At 40.6% G+C, this 18,625-nt stretch overlaps 1 long non-coding RNA gene across 2 annotated transcripts in view; it reads right to left on the bottom strand.

Annotated features, from left to right (window-relative positions):
- LOC142405672 (uncharacterized) overlaps nucleotides 1–11,314 on the bottom strand; it is a 66,113-nt gene extending 54,799 nt beyond the window's left edge. For both annotated transcript variants that reach the window (XR_012774271.1, XR_012774270.1), the window contains exons 1-2: nucleotides 11,025–11,314; nucleotides 3,828–3,972 (exon numbers count right to left, since the gene is read on the bottom strand). This is a non-coding gene — a long non-coding RNA (uncharacterized LOC142405672). The remainder of the gene's footprint in view (nucleotides 1–3,827; nucleotides 3,973–11,024) is intronic.
- Between the last annotated feature and the right edge of the window lie 7,311 nt (nucleotides 11,315–18,625).

Below are 18,625 nucleotides of genomic sequence, written 5' to 3'. Positions count from 1 at the left end.
AGAACAGCAATGCTGAAATGAAAATAAGTCTCCATCTTCTTCTGGTGCATCTGTTCCTTTTGCCCGCTTACAGAGAAAGGTCATATTGGTGATGCTGTCAGATGGGCATGCCCCTCACTGTAAGCAAGCAGAAGGAACAGATGCATTAGGAGGAAACAAAAGCACACTCCCCCTCCTTTTTTTTTTTCTTCTCCACTCAAGCACTGGCATTCTGAGCACTAACAGATTTTGGTGGGGAAAAAGAAAGGATGATCAAGTAACGCTATTTGCCTCAGATGGTTCAAGCTGCCCAACCCATACATAGCAGGAAGCTCATTACAATTTACAGTCCCCATTCTCCTGTCTGCCATAGCTGAAGATCATTTCCTTTGCAAGTTACAGAAGTATGAACTAAAGACAGTGATCTGTTAAGAGGTCACAGGGAGAACGGTGTGGGGATGGCACACTTGCAGAGAGTGTATAGGACACAGACAGACCAACCTTGTCTCCATGAATAATGAAATTGTTCACATCACGTACTCTGCCCAGAATTCAGGGTTAAAGCTATAATCTGTCTCCTGTTTTCACTGTTTGAGCCTGAATCCCTTGTCCTGGCTATCCAAATACCCTGAGTTTCGGGGTGGCTCTTTGCTATGAAGGGGTCAGTCCCCAAGACTAGGATTCATGTGCATCAGGGTGTCCTTGTTCTGAACAGCAGTTTTCACAACTGTCTCTTTATTTTTTCCGTTGCAGTCCTAAACATAAAAACACACTATAGTTCCTGCCTTTTATCATATACACTCCAGTTTGGGGTTTTGAGTGCCACCATGAGCCACGGAGCAGCTATCTGGCATACAGAGCAGAACCACATGTGGGTAAACTTATGAAAGGAGTTTTGTGTTGAAATTACTTTACCTGTAAGCGCATGGATGAAAACATTGCAGAAAAGCTACAGGAGGCAGCATTTATAGCAATGACTGTTACACAGAGAATAAATATCAGACAAAACTAAACCCGCAGAAACATGAAAAAAGATTTTAAAAAACCAACAAAGCTACAAATGGCCAGCAAAACCCACAATTTCTTCATGTCTTCTTTACTACACTGTTTTCAGCTGTTGGTAAGGAGCCACATAATAAATCCATGGTAAGTCATGACCACCTGTTGTCACACAAAGGGTGTGACATAAATTGTACAGAGATATTTTTTTCATCAGCTGATAATTTTGTGACCAGACTGACAATCAAAGGGCAGGAGCCATAGCTCAGGAGGAAGATGCTGATGTTGTACAAGCTGAGAGCGCTACATCACCAAAACCATACAATGCAATGGCAAGTTAATAGCAAAAAATGTAATTTCTAAATGCTGTCACTGATAAGTGTAATTGCTCACGGTCATCTACTCCCTGTCATTATCTTAACAGAAGAACAGGCAAGGCAAGGAGCTGCCAGTGAACTGCTTCACCTGTTCCTCAATTGTAAGATTTCTCGTGTTGAACAGATAGAGAATACAAACTCTTGGGAGTTCTACAGAAGAAAAAGTCTGACAGCACAAAAGCAGGTGCACTGATCAACCCCATTTCTGAATCATTAGACCCCACAGCTTCTACCTGGCCTCTTGAAAGGGTTCATGTTTTGATCCATCCGGCGTGCTCCCAACCAGTCTCAGGAACTTCTCTCCAAAAGGATGTGAAGTCCTCAGCAAATACATTCATTGTGCGCTCAGTGAAAACTCTTGGTAGCCTTGTTCTTCTTCCTTGTGCTTCTTAGCTGTCTCTTCTCACTTTAGACCCTCAAGCGCACTCCTCACGTCCCAGTTTCTGACCCACTTGGGACTGAGATGGCATCCCCGCCTGCAGAGGCTCTCCCGCTTCGAGTAGTTGTATATGATCATTTATGGAAGACCACACAGGAGCACTGAGGTACACGTAGAAACGTACAAGCCAGTGAATGTTGCTTGTGAAGCACCAGATTTGCCCACAGCAGAAGAGGGGAAAGTTGGGCTCCAGATGAAGTAATTTTCTCTCTGCCAAGGAAAGATGTAATGGTGGCTCTCAGTGCTCTGCCTCAGTGCTAGCAAGAAAGTAGCTGCCTGCTTTTAGGTCCTGGCAAGCAAGGAGGGAGGTGATAAATGTTTCAGAGGAAAGAAGGCTGCAGGAGACAGATTAGAAGACATTTGCCTTGCATGCCGATTCTTTCATTCGTAATCTCTCCTGAATACTTGGAAAGGCTGATTTGCGTTACCCAAGACATGCTATCATTGCACGAAACACAGTGTAAGTTCTAATACTCCATGGCAATAAATTGCATTAATCTATCAAACAAGAAAATAAAAAACCCCACTATGATAAGGTAGAGCCTTTATATGATATTAAACAATAGCATAAAAATACATGCTGCTTTCATTTCATACTCTGCTTGGCAGAAGTATTGTATGCTAAGTAAATCCAGTGACACTTCTGTCAGTACACCACTAATGTTTACTCAAAGATGTGATAAACAATCCTTCAGCCATATTTTTTTAATAAAACCTCTTCCTATAGCAATTCTTCCTCTTTCATTTTCACATCCTCTCTCTGTGGAAACCCCCTCTAAAATTTTGTATTATGAAAATCAGCAGATTCACATGAAAAGGCTACCCGCTGGAAAAAAACTTCCTCTCCCCAAAATTATAAAAGCAACTGGGAATAAAGGGGAATCTTCACAAGCTCCATGCTTTATATTCTCCCTGGCATGGTCATACCAACCTCCTTTCCCAAAGCTTAACCTAACCAGGTGACTGCCTGTGTATCGTCGGTGGCGCAAATGAAGGAACTAATTCAGGAAGAGGCTTTTCCGCAATGAGGAGCACCAAGATGACTCAGCTGCTGCTCCTGGTGTCTCTCTCACTGTCCTCTGGCTCTGCTGTGAAAGCATGAAATGTCAGTGCACAGGCTGGTGGAGCCTGTCCCATACGCCGGCTGTGCAACATAAGTCACCAGGCACTCTCCTGCTTTAGCTCTACTGCTACCCTCTACAGTTACCCTAAAAACATTTCTATATGTAGAAAGACGAATTTCCTAATTACTAATAACCTTTCCTCCTAACCCGTAGCACTCTTCAAAGGAGAAATATATTTTCAGGCAAATGGCTCTTGAAAACTGCCAGTCTTTTTTATCTCAAACTTCCCCCTTCCCTGGAAATTTTACCCTCTAACTCTCCCTGAGAAGAGTAACATCAGCAGAAGTTACTACAGGATTAGTTACAACTTTCTAAGGTTTTAGGCAACACATAAGCTGATGAACAAAATGTCTCTGTACAATTTATGTCACACCTTTTGCATGACAACAGATGGTCACAACTTACGACTTACCATGGATTTAGTGCGTGGCTCCTCAGCAACAGCTGAATGAACAGCTCTTTGTAAGTAGCTCTTACTCCCCTTTAAGGAAGGAGCAGTTTGGTATCATATGGCACATGGTTCATCTCCTCATCGTCTGTTTTCTTTTCATGTGTTTAGTGAAATACTGTTTTTGTGTTTGTGGGTGGGAAAACTAACTCACTGAGCACCAGAAAGTTCAGTGTAATTTTTCCAAGTTTCCAGACTTGAGCTAGTCTGTTACTGATGACCCTAACGCTTGACTTATTTGACTTGTTGCCAGCCAAGTTTTGGCACAAGGAGGCTAGCCAGTATAAGGTTTGAGAACCACTGACTTAAACCAAAGTTATGCTGCCATTACAATCACTTTCCAGAACCTTTAAACAGCTTTAAAGCTTATTTAGGTAACAAAAACTCTTACAAAGCCTAGTGTCTGCCCATAGACGGGGCATCTGCAGTTTAGGAAGGTTCCCACCATGCAACCACCTCACCTCGATAGTCTTGTTCCAAGACCCATATCGTATACATGGAATGCACACAGCCCTCTGATTCACGAGACAATCTTTGTGCCAAAGCAGGGGCTTTTTGCTGAAATATCTGAGCAGTGTTGATGGCAGCTTCCTCTGACAGCACACTCTGTATAAATAGAAGAACTGTTTATGAAATAATCTCACAAGAGCAGTATCTGCATGTGAAGCATCAGAGCAAGATTAGAACCATGTAGAGGAAATGAAGGAACTCTGAGAAGTCTGCAAAACTGAGACAACAACAACAAAATCTTAGGTTTTATAAAAGAGAAACAGCTCAATTGCAAAACTCAGGCTATTATAAGTCAAGACAAAACAATGCAAAGAATGGGAGAAGAAGGGAATGTGTAACTCATAATGATTTGCTTATTTATTATTTAAAATGACAAAGAATTTAAGAGAGTGTAAGAGGGAAATAGATAAGAAGACAAAACAAAAGAGGCAGCTCAAAAAGATGTCTGTGAAGTAAGCTAACAAAATTTGATGGGTCATTGCTGGCCAATAAACAGATGTGGCTGAAATAAGCATGAACACAGACTAATGGTGAAGATGAAATGCTAGGGAAAAATGAAAGGTATTTTTAGGAGAGTCTTAGTAGACCAAAACAGTGGATTGCACTTGCAGAAGTTGAATTGCTCTCTGAAGTCACCCCAAATCAGAGTATCTCTATTATTAAGTATAACAATATCCAATTCCATTAGTTTTCTTCTAGAAGTATTCTTTTACTACTGTTCACAGAGCTTGAAAAGGAATTCAGTTAAAAAAAAATGCTCTTCTGTCGTTATCAGACAGAATAGAATCTGTTTAATCAGACCCTCTCTGATCGCACGGAATAATAATCTAATAAGAAAGCAATACATCCTCTAAACCTGTTTCTGCAGTGGCTAGCTCCTCGTGAAATAGCTCCTGGGAAAAAGCTCTCAGCTCACCTCTGTTCCTGCACACCCACACTGCACGAGCCCGTAGGAGTCTGATCAAAGCATCCTGGCTTTTCTGCTAGCAGGTAACAGGCTGTCAGCCACCGGACTGTCTCCTTATGCCAATGTTTCCCTGAGCTGCTGCCATCAGAGAAGGCTACAGCTGAAGTGTCACGGAGGCACTTCCACCCCAGCAGTGTCACTTTGTAATCCAGGCACGGAGTGCAGCGATGTGCCTGGGATACCTCTGCCTGGGGGATCACAGTACAGGAGCAGCACAAGGAGTCAGGGAGGGGTAAGGGTCTTGGATGTCGTCTGACCAAAACAAAAGTCATCTAATACGTGCAAGTTCTGCCAGTCACCAGGCGGTAAAGCCACAATCCTTCGACTTTAGAAACACTCTTCTAGCACATAGCTAGGTAAGCTAGAGCTTGGTGTTTTCTGCTGAGTTTGTAAGTTAGAAGAGAGTCCGCCTATAAAATCTACATAAAACTGCAATCCAGCAATTTTGGATCATCAAGTCTTCCTTCTTCTGCAAAACCAGAAGAGAATATCCATCATTCCTTGCTGCTAAGGGTTAACCTTTGTTTCCTGGTGAGTAATGTCCTTGCAGCAGGAGCATTTCACGAGGTGCTGCCAGCTGGCCTGTGGAACATGGCTGGGCACTTGTTCCTGGGAAGGAGGGCAGTGGGAATATGAGTTTATAAGCAGCTAGCAGAACCAACAAAACACACTTTCAGAGAGTCAAATGAGATGGATGCTAGCCAATCAGAAAAATAATTATGTGAACGCATATGAAAAAATGCAGTAAGACTTCAAGCAGTCAAAATATGCCATTAATCCATCTAGTAACCTGAGAAACCCTTTCTACACAGATTTAGAAGAGGCCCTGGTGGAATATCTCAAATAGACCTGACAGTGATGCTAGGACCCAGTTTTGCAATCGTTAAACAACTGTGTTAGTTGCTCTGAGATATGCCCCTTGAAGCCTGTATAAGCTTTCAGAGGAAAGAACTCATTAACCTCTGAACTGAGGTGTAATTGTGCCACACCACAATATCATTAGAATGTCCTGTCACTCTGTGATTAATTACTCTGCAACGGAGCATGCTACTGCATGTCCTCAGATAAACCAGAGGGCATCATGGAAATGCACATAAAAAAACCATCTTCAGGACACTCAATGGAATTAACAGTGCAGACTTCTTTACAGGATTAACGTCACATGTCCCCATCCATCAGATCTGTAGAGAACTTCTCCTCTTCTCTTGCCAAACTGCCATGTTGCGTATCAGCATTACGGTAGTAGTTTGATTCTAAATGACACTGAGGAAAACTAATACTATTAGGCATAGGTATTACTGACATATGTGCAGTACCAGTATCACACTGTTCTGCCTGGCAAGGCTCAGCACTGCCTCAGTATGAACCAAAGCTGAGCAGTTCTAGCTGCATGACCATTCTGTTCCAGCAATGGGAAGAAGGGACCAGTAATGATCCATATCCTATTCTAATGCCCTTAATTTTTCCTCTCTAGTGCTTAGAGTTCCTCTTCCTGTCCATCACAATGCCACTAGAGATCCTCTACATGTGAAGTTGGTGGGTCTCAGAAAGGAGACCCATGTCTTGAAAGAAGTAAGGCAAGAATATGCCCGTAAGTTACTTTGCTAGTACCTGTTCCGAGGTGAAGTTTTACTCATGGTGTTCCAATGCACATACCTCTCCCCACTGATTGTTCAGGGAAGGTAGACATTTTGCAAGACTGTTTCACTACGTCTAAAACACAGGTGGAAGCTGGGTGGACTGGATCTCATGCCCTCTACATCCAGAAGGAAACGATCAGCAGGTCTACCCAGTAAGCGTGCTGGTGTCAGCAATGATTAAATGGCACAAAGTATTCACAGCGCTTATCTCACTGACTCCCAAGATACTGCTAGAGTTTATTGGCAAGAACAAAATCCCAGTTTGCATTGTAGAGAAAGAGTTATTTCAGAACTTTCTGAGAACTACAGAGAAATCAAATACCTACCAGCAAATTCTCACCAGGAATTGAAACCCCAGAGTTTCACGCAGGAACCCTATCAGTCTCTGGCTTTAGTTTCTTTTCATGCTTTCAGTATAGTGGCCCACAGACTATGCACCTACTCATGGCAGTGGCTGTTGATTACTTACTTGTTACAGGGAAAGAAGTGATGCTGTTCAGGATGTGTTGAACTGCTGCACATCCCAGGCAGCATTCTTGAACATCCCGAACTGGTATAGATTACATGAGCAACTGGTGCAGAGTACATCAACAACCACCTCCAAAAGCACATACAAAGTTTGGGTTGTTTTAGAAGAGTTTTGGGGCCATCTGTAGGTGAACCTATTGCTTTGGACTGGTAGTGTTTCACATTGCAATCTCTTCATGTGCCAGTCAAAACAGGACTTACATCAGCCCCAGGTGACTGTGTACTGGAACAACAGGCAGTGGCGAGTGCAAGGCATGTGAAGACTGTCAAGGCTGTTGGTTAATATTGACCCACCGAGACTGGAAAAAGCAAGAGGTCCTCACAGTTCTGTCAGACACGGCTGGTGACAGCAGCAGAGAGAACATCACGAGGCATTCTGTGCTGTGGGGTCTGTGCTGTGGAAGATACTGACTGTACTACGAGCTTCTCAGATGTGTGCTCACCTTGCACAATAAATGAAACATGCTGTTGCAAGGGTCAAACTCGATTAGAAACAGAAGGCTGCACTAGGAACCTGTTAGAGGTTCCTCCTCTAACAGGAACATAGCTTGTCTCTGGCTCTAAAACTGCCAATATCATGATGGTATGTCAGAATCTGACTTTGCATCTCCTTTGAAGCAGGTTCAGACAACTAAAGAAAAAAACTCAGCCAACCAACTTTGGCTGAAGATTGGCTGAATCAACCAGATGCTGAAACAAATGAAGTTTGTCTAAGGAAAGTATGGGCAGTTTGGTAATATTGCTGGAAATCAGAAGCTCACAGATATGTTTTAAAACATTTAATTTCTGCCAATATGAACTCAGCTGGAAGTAATGCAGAAGTGGTGCAAGCACAACTTGATTCATTGATGAGGAGGAAAGCTAACAAGAAACTCTCCCCCACCACAATAATTTCAGTGGCAAAGAAATATCTGCTGCCCTGCAGCAAATCTCCAGCAGGTAGTGTGTAACATTTCTGGATTTATCTGTAGTCCAGCATGCAGCCGTCTTTCTCTCAAGGACCTGATGACACCTGTTCTTTCATTAAAAAGGTAGCTAGGTTGAGCACAAACACTGTAGCAACTGGAAACCCAGCCACATAACAGCTTCTTTCTTTTGACTTGACTTCTGTTTTATCAAGTAGCTTTTCCTGTAATGTCACGAGAAAAAAAGTCTTCAGCTTTGTCACTCTAAGCAGCACCCTAGTTTTATTGTGCAGAATGTTGTATGTGCATAGGCAATAGCTGTGACAGCATGAAGAGCATCACGTTATGAAGCTTTCATAACAATGCAATTATTAACTCAAGTCATTCAGACACATTCTCCAATAACTGCTTTGTATGTTTGATACCGTAATCATTTATGTTAGATGACTCAAAATGTGCCACCATTAGAAGCCTTTTTGAAATAATTGTTTTCAAACCTGTTCAGCAGAACTGTGGTACCTGGTGGTATTGTGACATTTTTTGTTGGTTTTGGTGCCATGAAAGACTCAAGTGGGATTCAAGAGGGATTACTCATCAGCACTGTCTTCCCTTCCTTCTTCATGCTCAGATGTGTCTGCCCACTTGTCAGCTTCTCAGAAAGCCTCTCACACACTTTCATATCTGTTTCCTCCTCGGCAGTAGCCTAGCCACCAAGTGACATTCTGTAACTTGTCTGGATAGTTTCTGTGCTTCCTGCATTTAGTCCCTCTTTAAGAGCACCCAGGTCTGTCAGGTTCCTCACCATGAGCTGAGCTGGCCTCTGAACAGATTGCCTCTCGCTACCCCTCACAGACACCTCTGCGCTTCCTCAGACAAACATGCCACTAAAAAACACCTGGAATTGAGAACATGCCTCATACCAGTGGAGCTACCGTAAACCAATTATATCATGTAATCTACTATTTGAAAAGCGTACACTGAAAAAGAGTAGCAGTGCGTAACATTTAACAGACTGTTTTTAAAAAAGATTAGAGAAGGTTACAAAGTCTTTTTTCCATTTGGCTGTAATGAATCACTCTGTGGTTGGTGTTATCTCTCCTTGTCTTTCCGCTGTTTAAACTTCCCGTTCGTCACAAAGTCACTCACTGCTGCTGTGGCCACCCAAAAGATACCTGTATAGTTTAAGCCAGTCATCTTGAAGAGACGGGTACTTTCAGCAGGCAGTCCATCCCTTTCAAAAATAGGTGTTTAAGATAAATAGAATTAACATCTGAACTCACCAATCTATCTTTATCACTACTCAGAGTCTGGATATCTGCCTTATTCTGTCTAACTTCTGGAAGCCAGTATGAGGAAAATACATGTACCTCTGGCAATATAAGGGAAATATTTTGCCCGCCTCATCTCCATCCATGTTTGGCTCTAACAACCAAACTGATAGGTCACCCCTCTGACACTCCCAGATCAAACACCCAAGCTTTCTGCACTTCCTATTACACATACTATTGTAAAGTGCCTAACTGATCTAATTTTCAGTGCTTTACGATTTAGTTTTCATGGCCTCATTAGACCTTTTTGTATTCTTTTCGAAATATTTACAGTAAGTGAGCCACACTGGGCAATACAATGCTGATAAATTTGTGGGGAATGATCCAAGTTACCCGAGCTCTTTGAAAGGAGCTATGCAGAATTCATAACTGGTATTAGTCACGTAACAGTGAAGCTGGTGGAGAGCTGTAATTTCGTCTCAGGTTCTCCAATGTTAATCACTAATCACAACACACAACAAGTTGCATAGCAGGTAGAGGCAGGGTATGCTTGAAACCAGTCTGCTACTGACATCATTATATTTAAAAATAAAAGCAAACACCAAAACCAAGGAGATGAGAATCTGAGGTGAGTTGTAATTGAGCTGCTTCATGTTTCAGAGGTGAGTTGTAATTGAGCTGCTTCGTTGAGCTGCTTCAAGAATTTATTTCTTCCCTGCCCCATCTCTCTCCTTCAAAATGATAAGTTAATCAGCTACAAAAGTACACAGCAAATTCTCATGTCTGCATCAGTCTTTCTGTCTTTCCTCACAGAAAGGTAGTCTTCCATTCATAATTTTAGATTAGTAAGTGATGTGTTTAGAGTAGTAATCCTCACTTTACATAATCCTCTCCTTTATATACTTTTGCTTTCAATTGGGAGCAGATACGAAGTTGATCATTCATAAGATACATACATAAAAGTCAACTAACTCGGCTGTCTTCTTCCACCACTTTTCAGTATTGCTGCAATAGACGATGTTTAAGTGCATCGGTGCTGACACTTATCCTATTAAAGCTCTGAGAACGCACATCAGTGCTACTGCAATATTATCATTCTTTAAATTTTTCCCTTCTGGCTGAACAGACAATATGATTGATGACAGAATGCCTGGTTATGCAGAAAGTAGTTACTAGTAAAAGAAGCATTTCAGTGAGTCATAAATAAAGATTTAAATGAAAATCAGAACCTATAGTTAAAAACAGGCTATAGATCAATTTTCTTTAGAAAGCAAACCCTCCTTTCAGTTATAACTTATTCTTTGACTTGAAACAAAATATCAGAAGACAAGAAGTACGCGTACAAGAACTACAACTACCCAGCTTGAAATCCAGTGAGCCAGCATGGTTTCTAGAACCTGAAAGCATATGAAAGGATGATAAAAATACAAGCCAAACTCAAAAGAGAAAGAGAATCAAGAAGTGAGAAAAGCAAAATTTAACATACACACAGACTGAAAAAAAAGAGCCAGAAAGGGAAAAGAAATGTTTCCCCCACAAACCAAAAGACTCTGCCACTCTGTGGCATCTTTTTAAACAACATTTGAAAATGAATGTCTTCCGTGACAGGAAAAGGGTGAGAAATGTATGGGTTTACACAGTAGGCACACTTCTTTATTTTGTTTTGGTTTTATATTCTTGAAATTACTGTGTTAGCATCTGAAAGATAAATATACAGATTTCCCTAGCATACAGGAAAAAAAAAAAAAAAGATTATTATGAATTTCCTCAAGTCTTGCTATTAAGAGTATTACTTTTTGACCTCAGGTGTCTTTTGTTTAAAGGGTAGCTTCAGTCTTACCATAGAAGGGAGTGACATCCCCGAAGTATGTACGAATCCGCTGCTGCATTATCCCGCGCCACCTGCGAGTTTGTGAGAGGTACCCACGGGCAGGGCCAGCGCTGCTGCCTGTGCGGTGGCCCTGCCGGCAGCCTCTCCCAATGCAGTTAATGCCACCTGCTGGCTTTCTGCTTCCAGTACAGGTTTCATACTGCACTCGGCTCTGGGGAATAAGCTCAGGGCATCCCACTCAGTTCAGTAAATTCGGAAGTTAAGGTTATGGTAAAACCGAAGCTCCAAAGAAACATTGCTTTAACATAAAATCTACCAATTCTGGCAATAGACAGCCTGGCAGCAAAGATCAACACCACGATGTAGTGGCAACTTGCAGGCAGGCTAGTTTTGCATTAAGCCACTCTGACCAGATGCACAAGTGTTGTCTTAAATGCGCCAGCACAAAATTCCTACTCTCGTAGGAAAATATGCGTATGACAGAAGGAAGCATCACAGAGCACAAAAATCCAAGAGAAAGTCCCATTAAGGAGATTTTTCCAAGGTATATGTTAATTATATACCAAGTAATAAAGTTTTTTAACAAAATGCCTGAGGTCTATCTGAAGAATCCGTGTAGATGGTACAAACTAAAAAAAAAAACCCAAACCCAAAACCAAACCAGTTTATTCCTTCCTTTTTCAGTTGGTTCTTATTTTAAGGACAAAACATCTCTAAAGAAAGAGTCTGAGCGACTGCAGGAAGGGAGAAGCAGCGATAACTGCACTGCTGCTTGGCTGTTTATATGATATCACATGTCTGTCACCTCAGAACAGTAGGAGAAAGTACGTGTGAAGTTTTAGTACAAACTCGTTACTGTTCTGTCAGCTGTCACCATTTCCTCACTCCACTCCTCCACCATTCATATTTCTCTTCAGGATCCAATTCTGCTGAGGTACTAACACAATTTGCAAGCAGCTCAGCATAGACTATATCAGTTTTTTTAAAACTTCTGAAATGATTCATAACCACAAGACTTTGGTATTAACACATCCCCTAACTCCCTGGTCTTGCTGTTTCCTATTTTTACAATAACAAAAAAAAAAAAAAAAAAAAGAGTACAAACACTGGGCAGGATGAACTGGGCAGCAATAGGCAAAATATTTCATTTTATCCTATGATTTTTTTAAAAATTATTACATTTTTGTTTAGAAATGTTCAATGTTCTGGATGGCATATGTAGAAGAAATCTCCTCGTCTTCCTCCCCATGGAAGAAGAACTCACAAAGCCGGGGTGCCCGATGCTGGGGAAGGACTCACCATACTGTAAGTCACCATTTTAGTGAGATAGCGGTGGAAAGTTCACAGGTGCTGTTCCTGTCAGGGAATTGTGTGGCGATGTTTATGGGAGCCCTACATTAATTCATTTTCACAAATCAATTTTTTCCAAAGGAAAAATCAAATCAGGAAAGAAGCTTCGTACAAAGAACATCATACAAGTAGGTTTTGAATAGCAGGGAGAGAGGCAGATAAGAGGAACAGCAACCGGTTTATTTCTTCTTTGCCAGAACCAGGCTTGTGTCTCCACTATAATGTAATTGTGAGGTGCACCATCCATATTCCACTCATGAGTACTTGTTCAAAGGACCAGGAACTGCCCCAAGACCACTGGGTTAGCAGGCAGAAGTGGCTCAGGATCTGACAGAGCCTGTCTGACTGTACCCCCCTGCATGGCCAAAATCAGCAATTACTTCAATTTTGGCACAAGAGGAACTTTTTTATATAATACAGTATTTAAAAACTCACCACATAGAGTTTCATGGAACATCACACAAACTTTTCTGCTTGTATAGTGGGACTTTTTGGGTGTACAACTTATTGTTAAATCTGAGAGCTTAATGCATGAGAACATGCGTACAGTATGAGTATAAACATGAAGCCTCCCAGCGTGATACAAGGTTGATCACATAGAACTAAGAGAAGAAATTAGTAATTGAAAATGAAAAGATATTGAAATGTCTGAAATCAGTCAAGTATTAGTCCATGTAAAATAAACTTGGTAAAACACTCTCATTCTTGCTTTGCAGTAAATGAAGGCAGCAGAACTGATGAAAGGATTTTTTAACTGGAAAATCAACAGGAGTAAATTTGTCTTTCTGCCCTTCTATAATTTTCAGCTTTATTTCTTTACTGAGAATACATGATTGTCTTCCTATTTGTTCTCCATAGTGGAAAAGTCTTACCTCCCATGCTAATGCCACAGAGAGGCAAACATTGGACATACACGAAGAGCACAGAAGCTGATCATCCTTGGCAGGATCTTCAAGAGATTCCTAACTCAAAGGGAATTATTGTCTTACCCCAGATTCTGGATGACAAATCAGTCTTACTACTTTTGAGCTGATGCAGTGTCCTTACAAAAATCACAGTGAGAAGCATGTTATGGCACAGTAATGGAGTCTGCTTCAGTGCTATACTCCCTTACAGCTGAGAACTAATTCCCAGAGCTGCAAGAGCATCTTGAAACAGTGTTCGCATAGTGAATAAAATCTCAGATTGGCTTGAAACCATTTTGAGGAGCTCAGGCAGGTCTGAATATATACCAGAGACAGAAATTTACCATTTAAAGGGTAAGAATATCAGGCAACATATTTCTAGGTGCAAAAGCTTTCTTGCTGCGATTGACACAACTCTTTGCTTAGCCCAACCACTGCTTAATCAACCTGATGCCTGTGTAACACTTCTAGGATTTCTACACGGCATTTCAGCGCCAAGAAAAAGAGATGTTTTCCAAGCCTGCCTTTATGGGGTTTTAATGGTGATACAGCTGAACTTTGTGATGAACTTGCGGTGCTAATAAGCGCCATGCCTGTAAAGCTGCCCTCAAAAGCCACCTTTACACCTTTGAAATGGACCTATGATTCACACATTATGCAGCTGATGCTGCACAATGCTCCAGGCATCTCTAGCAATTCTGGCAACTATTGTGGCAGCAGATAATCAAAACATATCTGCCTTCATTCTAATACATAACAGGCTCATTTAATTGGTTTAGTTACTTCATCTGTTGAAAATGACATTGACGAAAATCTCAGTTATCCAAAAATGATTGATGGATTCAATACAGAGAAAGTTTGCAAGTGGCACTAATCATAATGAACCTAATGGTTTGCAAATGATTCCATTTCATTTATATAATTGGGTGTTCAAGATAATTACCTTTGACATATGATATTCATAATGTTTGAAACATGAACACATGTTTTCCAGGATGTTTGTTCTTAGAAGTATATGCATATTGGCCCTACATTATGAAATTACAAATGATTCCTTTTCAGGATTAGTTAGCATTTGTTGGCAAGTTTATCCTTTTTCTTTGCAAGAGACAATGTCGTAGCAGCTGTTTTAAAGTGTATGCCTTTGACTTCTCTAATAATTTCAAAGAACACACTCGTGAAACCTGCAGGATAAATGATTTCACTAAAGCAATAATTTCTGTTTCAACACCAGCAAAGGACAAGGTGGAGGGAATGAAAGCTACCAATCAGCAACAGGAAGAAAGAACATGATATAACTGAAAAATTTAGAAAACTCAAGGCTGACTTTCTGAATTAATTTCAAATGTTGAAAAATAATATGGCTTCCTTCCTGTAGGTTTACATTCTGACTGTGTACACATATAAACAAATTTCATATACAACCTTTCTCTGTGATGATATTTGGAACACTACATTTATATTATGCTACAGCTTTCACAATGTATCTTCACTCAGTTTTAACCACGGATATGCTGCTTGCCAGTGAAACAAATTAATCTGCCTTTTTAAAATGTGTGATACAGGGTTTACATCATTACCACACTGTATGAGAATCCAGTGTTGGATGTTTCCAGGTCCTCTTAAATTAAGCTGTAGTAGTACCTGCTAGCAAATTTACTCAAAAGCAGGTCAAAGATACTGATGGTATAGCTGTCTATGCCACAAAAATTTATGTTTGCTGTGTATGCAGTCAGATAAAAAAGAAGAGACATGAAAAAGTGGTGCATAATCACCTCTCTACTAAATCTTTTGAGTCTCATACACAAAATGGTTTAGTAAAAGTATGCAACTTTCCATGAAAAAACAGAATTTGCCTCTTTGGTATGAAATTGAAGTGCCCAGCATTCACTGGGCACCAGTGAGCATTTATTCACTTTTCTTAACTGTTCTTCATTTCCTCTGTTGAGGTGCTTGGATTTGTCCAGACTACAACACAAATGTTCATAGGAAAAGAAACATCAGTTTTGTAAGTAGGCCCAGTCCTGAGTGTTATTCATGTTAAAGAGGATTACATGTACATCTTTCATTTGTGCAAGAATAAGATACATATTAGATAGGCAGTACCCCATACTCCTGTGAATTTTGGTCATGATTAAGTTTGCCTTCTTGTTTTGCGGTGAGAACTTTATTTCAAATAAATCAGTACGTACTTCTCAAGATCTCATTTGGGATTCACTTCCTTTCCCCAGAAGCTATGTAGAGATTGAAAATATGTATTGTTATATATTGCTGTATTTATTTATACAGCAATTCTAGAGTCAGAAACAACTGACCAACAAGAACAAATAGTTACCACAGATTCCTGCTTCCAGAATAAATTGAGTAAAGATAACTTTCTTAATTCACCAAACTGGGAGTTTCAATGTTTGCGATATTCAATTCTATATATTTTTAGAAGAGAACCCATTATTCATAAGGAACTTTAAAGCCAAAAGCACATAGCAAGTTTACCTCGGGAATGTCTCAAAAGACCGTTTAACAATTGCAACAATTGGCTATGCATCATTTTTTCCACAGCTTGCTGCCCAAAGTGTCAGCTTTTACCTTAATTTCTGAATTTGCAAACTCAACAAAAATGCCTCCATTTGGGAAAAAAAAATCCACAATAGCATTTTTTTTAAAAAGTAAGAAAATTAATGAAACAGAAGCATACTTTTATGTGATTTTGAAAAACAAATACTTAAGCCAAGACATGTAGTAAATCACAAACTAAAAATATAATGTAACCTTGAGTTACTTGAGTTTATAACCATGTACATTTTTAAAATCCATCAAAACAAACAAACAAACCATTTATAACAAATTATCCTAATCAATTTAAGATGATGGAAAGCAGACCTCAAGACAAGAAATGAGTACTTCTGTTGTAATTCTGTCCTCTGTCTACTCATTCTTTTGTGGTTGAGAAGAGGTACAAATGACGTCCTTTGGATTGTTTTGAACAGCCAGATGAATCATCAGATTCTTTTTCAAGACATTTAGTTGATGCAGAAAGTAAGCCTCCACTGAGCATGAAGACAGTTAGTGCCTAAAGCAACCTGGAACCCACCAGTGACTTCTACAGATGGTGCACCCTAACTGTGACTATCAGAGTTTTATACAATACTGCAAAAGGTGCTTGAAGCCCTTATTTTTTGCAAGGAAGATTACACAATTAACATGCACTAATTAATAGTAAATTGCTAATTAACAACTAACAATTACAAAACCAATCAACAACAGGTTAGAAAGAATTCAGATTTTCATGATGTGTAGAGGAAGTCAAATTTGCTAGGTACTGTTTCAAATTTCTACAGAAATGGTGGGGGGGTTTTGTGCCGGCTGATTAGATAAGCTGCTCTGCTGCAGTTGCTAAGGTCTCTATTGAATGACAGCACTCTTAAGATATGTTTGTTGCACACTGGTGAATCAGGCAGTGAATGACTGATTTGGAGTTACCTCCTGTTTCTGGTCATGGATGGAAGTAAAAGACTGACATTACCCCAAGCTCTACATTTAGTTTGTGCATCCTGTCTTATCTACCTTTCAGAAGCCAAGCTTTTTCCCTGAAAAAGATTCAGGGAATACATAAAACTTTTTGATATCATGTCAAATCCAGCTGACTGACAGAAAAACAAGCTGAAATTGTTGGTTACCAGATGAATAAGAGACCCAGAAAAGTGAGGGGAGAAGGGAGAAGAGGCAGAGACTCTAAGGCAAGCAATAGTGTTCTAGGAATGGTTTTTCTTTCAGTCACTGAAATTATTTCATGCTTAAATCTAGCTGCTTAACAGACTTCCTGGCTTTCTGAAACTGAGTGCAGGAGAAGATAACTTGTGCAGTGAGTTCTGTGTCTGTTCCACCAGCTAGAGGGGAAGAAAACAATCTCACTGATCCATGGTAGGTGGTTTATTTTTCTCATGGCAGATGCAGTTTCCAGTATCTTGCAGATCATTCTGTTATGTGCTTTTTGTGCCATGTGGTAATGCATTTATTGAGTAAATTTTCAGTTTAATGGGATTTTTTTTTTTTACTAGTAAAATAAATCACTTTGCTTCTGGATTGACAAAAGTGAGCTCTACATAAAATGCAAACGTAGCTGTTCCTGCCAGAAATTCCACATTGACCTCCACATGTGGGGTTAGCTCTGGGGCCCTGTGCAAAGATGTGGCACCAATCACTGCATGCCAAAGCACCACCTTGTGGGAGCCCATCCTGGTGGAAAACAGCGTTGTGATAACTTGATGGCCTTTTGCTACCCCTGGCTCTTATGCGTCAGTGTGCAACTGGTTAGCGGACAATTCCAATAGACCACATCACAACGGAGGGTATCACTCAAGACTACATTGTCAAGACTGACCAGTCTTTTGCTCATTGTAGCCTCTCCAGCTATGGAGTGTAATTCCTGTTTCCTTTTGGTGGTCTCTGCAAGGAGTCTGTCAAATGTTAACTGCAAGCCTCAGGGGCCATCAAGGAAGATTCATGGACACCGTCAGCAGCTATACTAACCATTCTGCTGCTGCCAGAGTAAAACACTCTCCAAAGGCTGGAATGGCATCTTCCTCTCACCCACAGACATCTGTTTGTATGAGGTCTGAGTGCCACTTTATAGCAGATGCTGCTTACCCGGTATGATCCTGTGCCACATGGTCATTTGGCAGAAAGCGCAGATCGTGCTATTTCAGATCACGGTACGCAGATATCCAGCGTCTCAGAGGAATACACATTTGGGCAAACAACTGGTATGACTGCACATAGGTATATCATTTAGAGAATTAGAGGATGCTGTGGTAGGAATGCTTAGAAGGTTGATAAATGGGACCAGTTTTAAATTTTGTTCTTATTCCAAGCTTAGACTGTATCTCATAACATGGGACATTTGGTACCTAACTCTGGTTCACACCACAAATTTTCATAACACTTTGATAACAAATCTAACAGACCAGGACTGGAGCCTTGTATGGTTAGCATAAGGCACACTAACACCTGCTTCTAGTGATTGCAGTAGGATTTTTTACTGGGCCACTGGCTACAGAAATGCTTATATATTATTACCAATTATGTTATATTACTTTGCCTATATTGGAGTTCAAAACAAGCTATTGTTAATTAAATCCTGCTTCATGTGATTCTACTTTTATGGGTGCAGCAGGCCACTGCTTTGGCTACATAACCATGAAGTGATAAGCTCTGAGGCACAGGTTGGACAACAGTGTGGTGAACGCTGTGTACTATCACCACCCTTCTAGGAAAATGACAGTGGAGAACCTGGGACCTCCAATGCCTGGATAGCCATCCCAGCCACACTGGCATCCCAAGACCTAATGACAGAAA

The sequence above is a fragment of the Mycteria americana genome, chromosome 2, assembly GCF_035582795.1.
Source record: "Mycteria americana isolate JAX WOST 10 ecotype Jacksonville Zoo and Gardens chromosome 2, USCA_MyAme_1.0, whole genome shotgun sequence".
In the NCBI taxonomy this organism is placed as follows: domain Eukaryota; kingdom Metazoa; phylum Chordata; class Aves; order Ciconiiformes; family Ciconiidae; genus Mycteria; species Mycteria americana.
The sequence above is the reverse complement of the archived record's forward strand: the minus strand, read 5'-3'. Positions and strand labels throughout refer to the sequence as shown.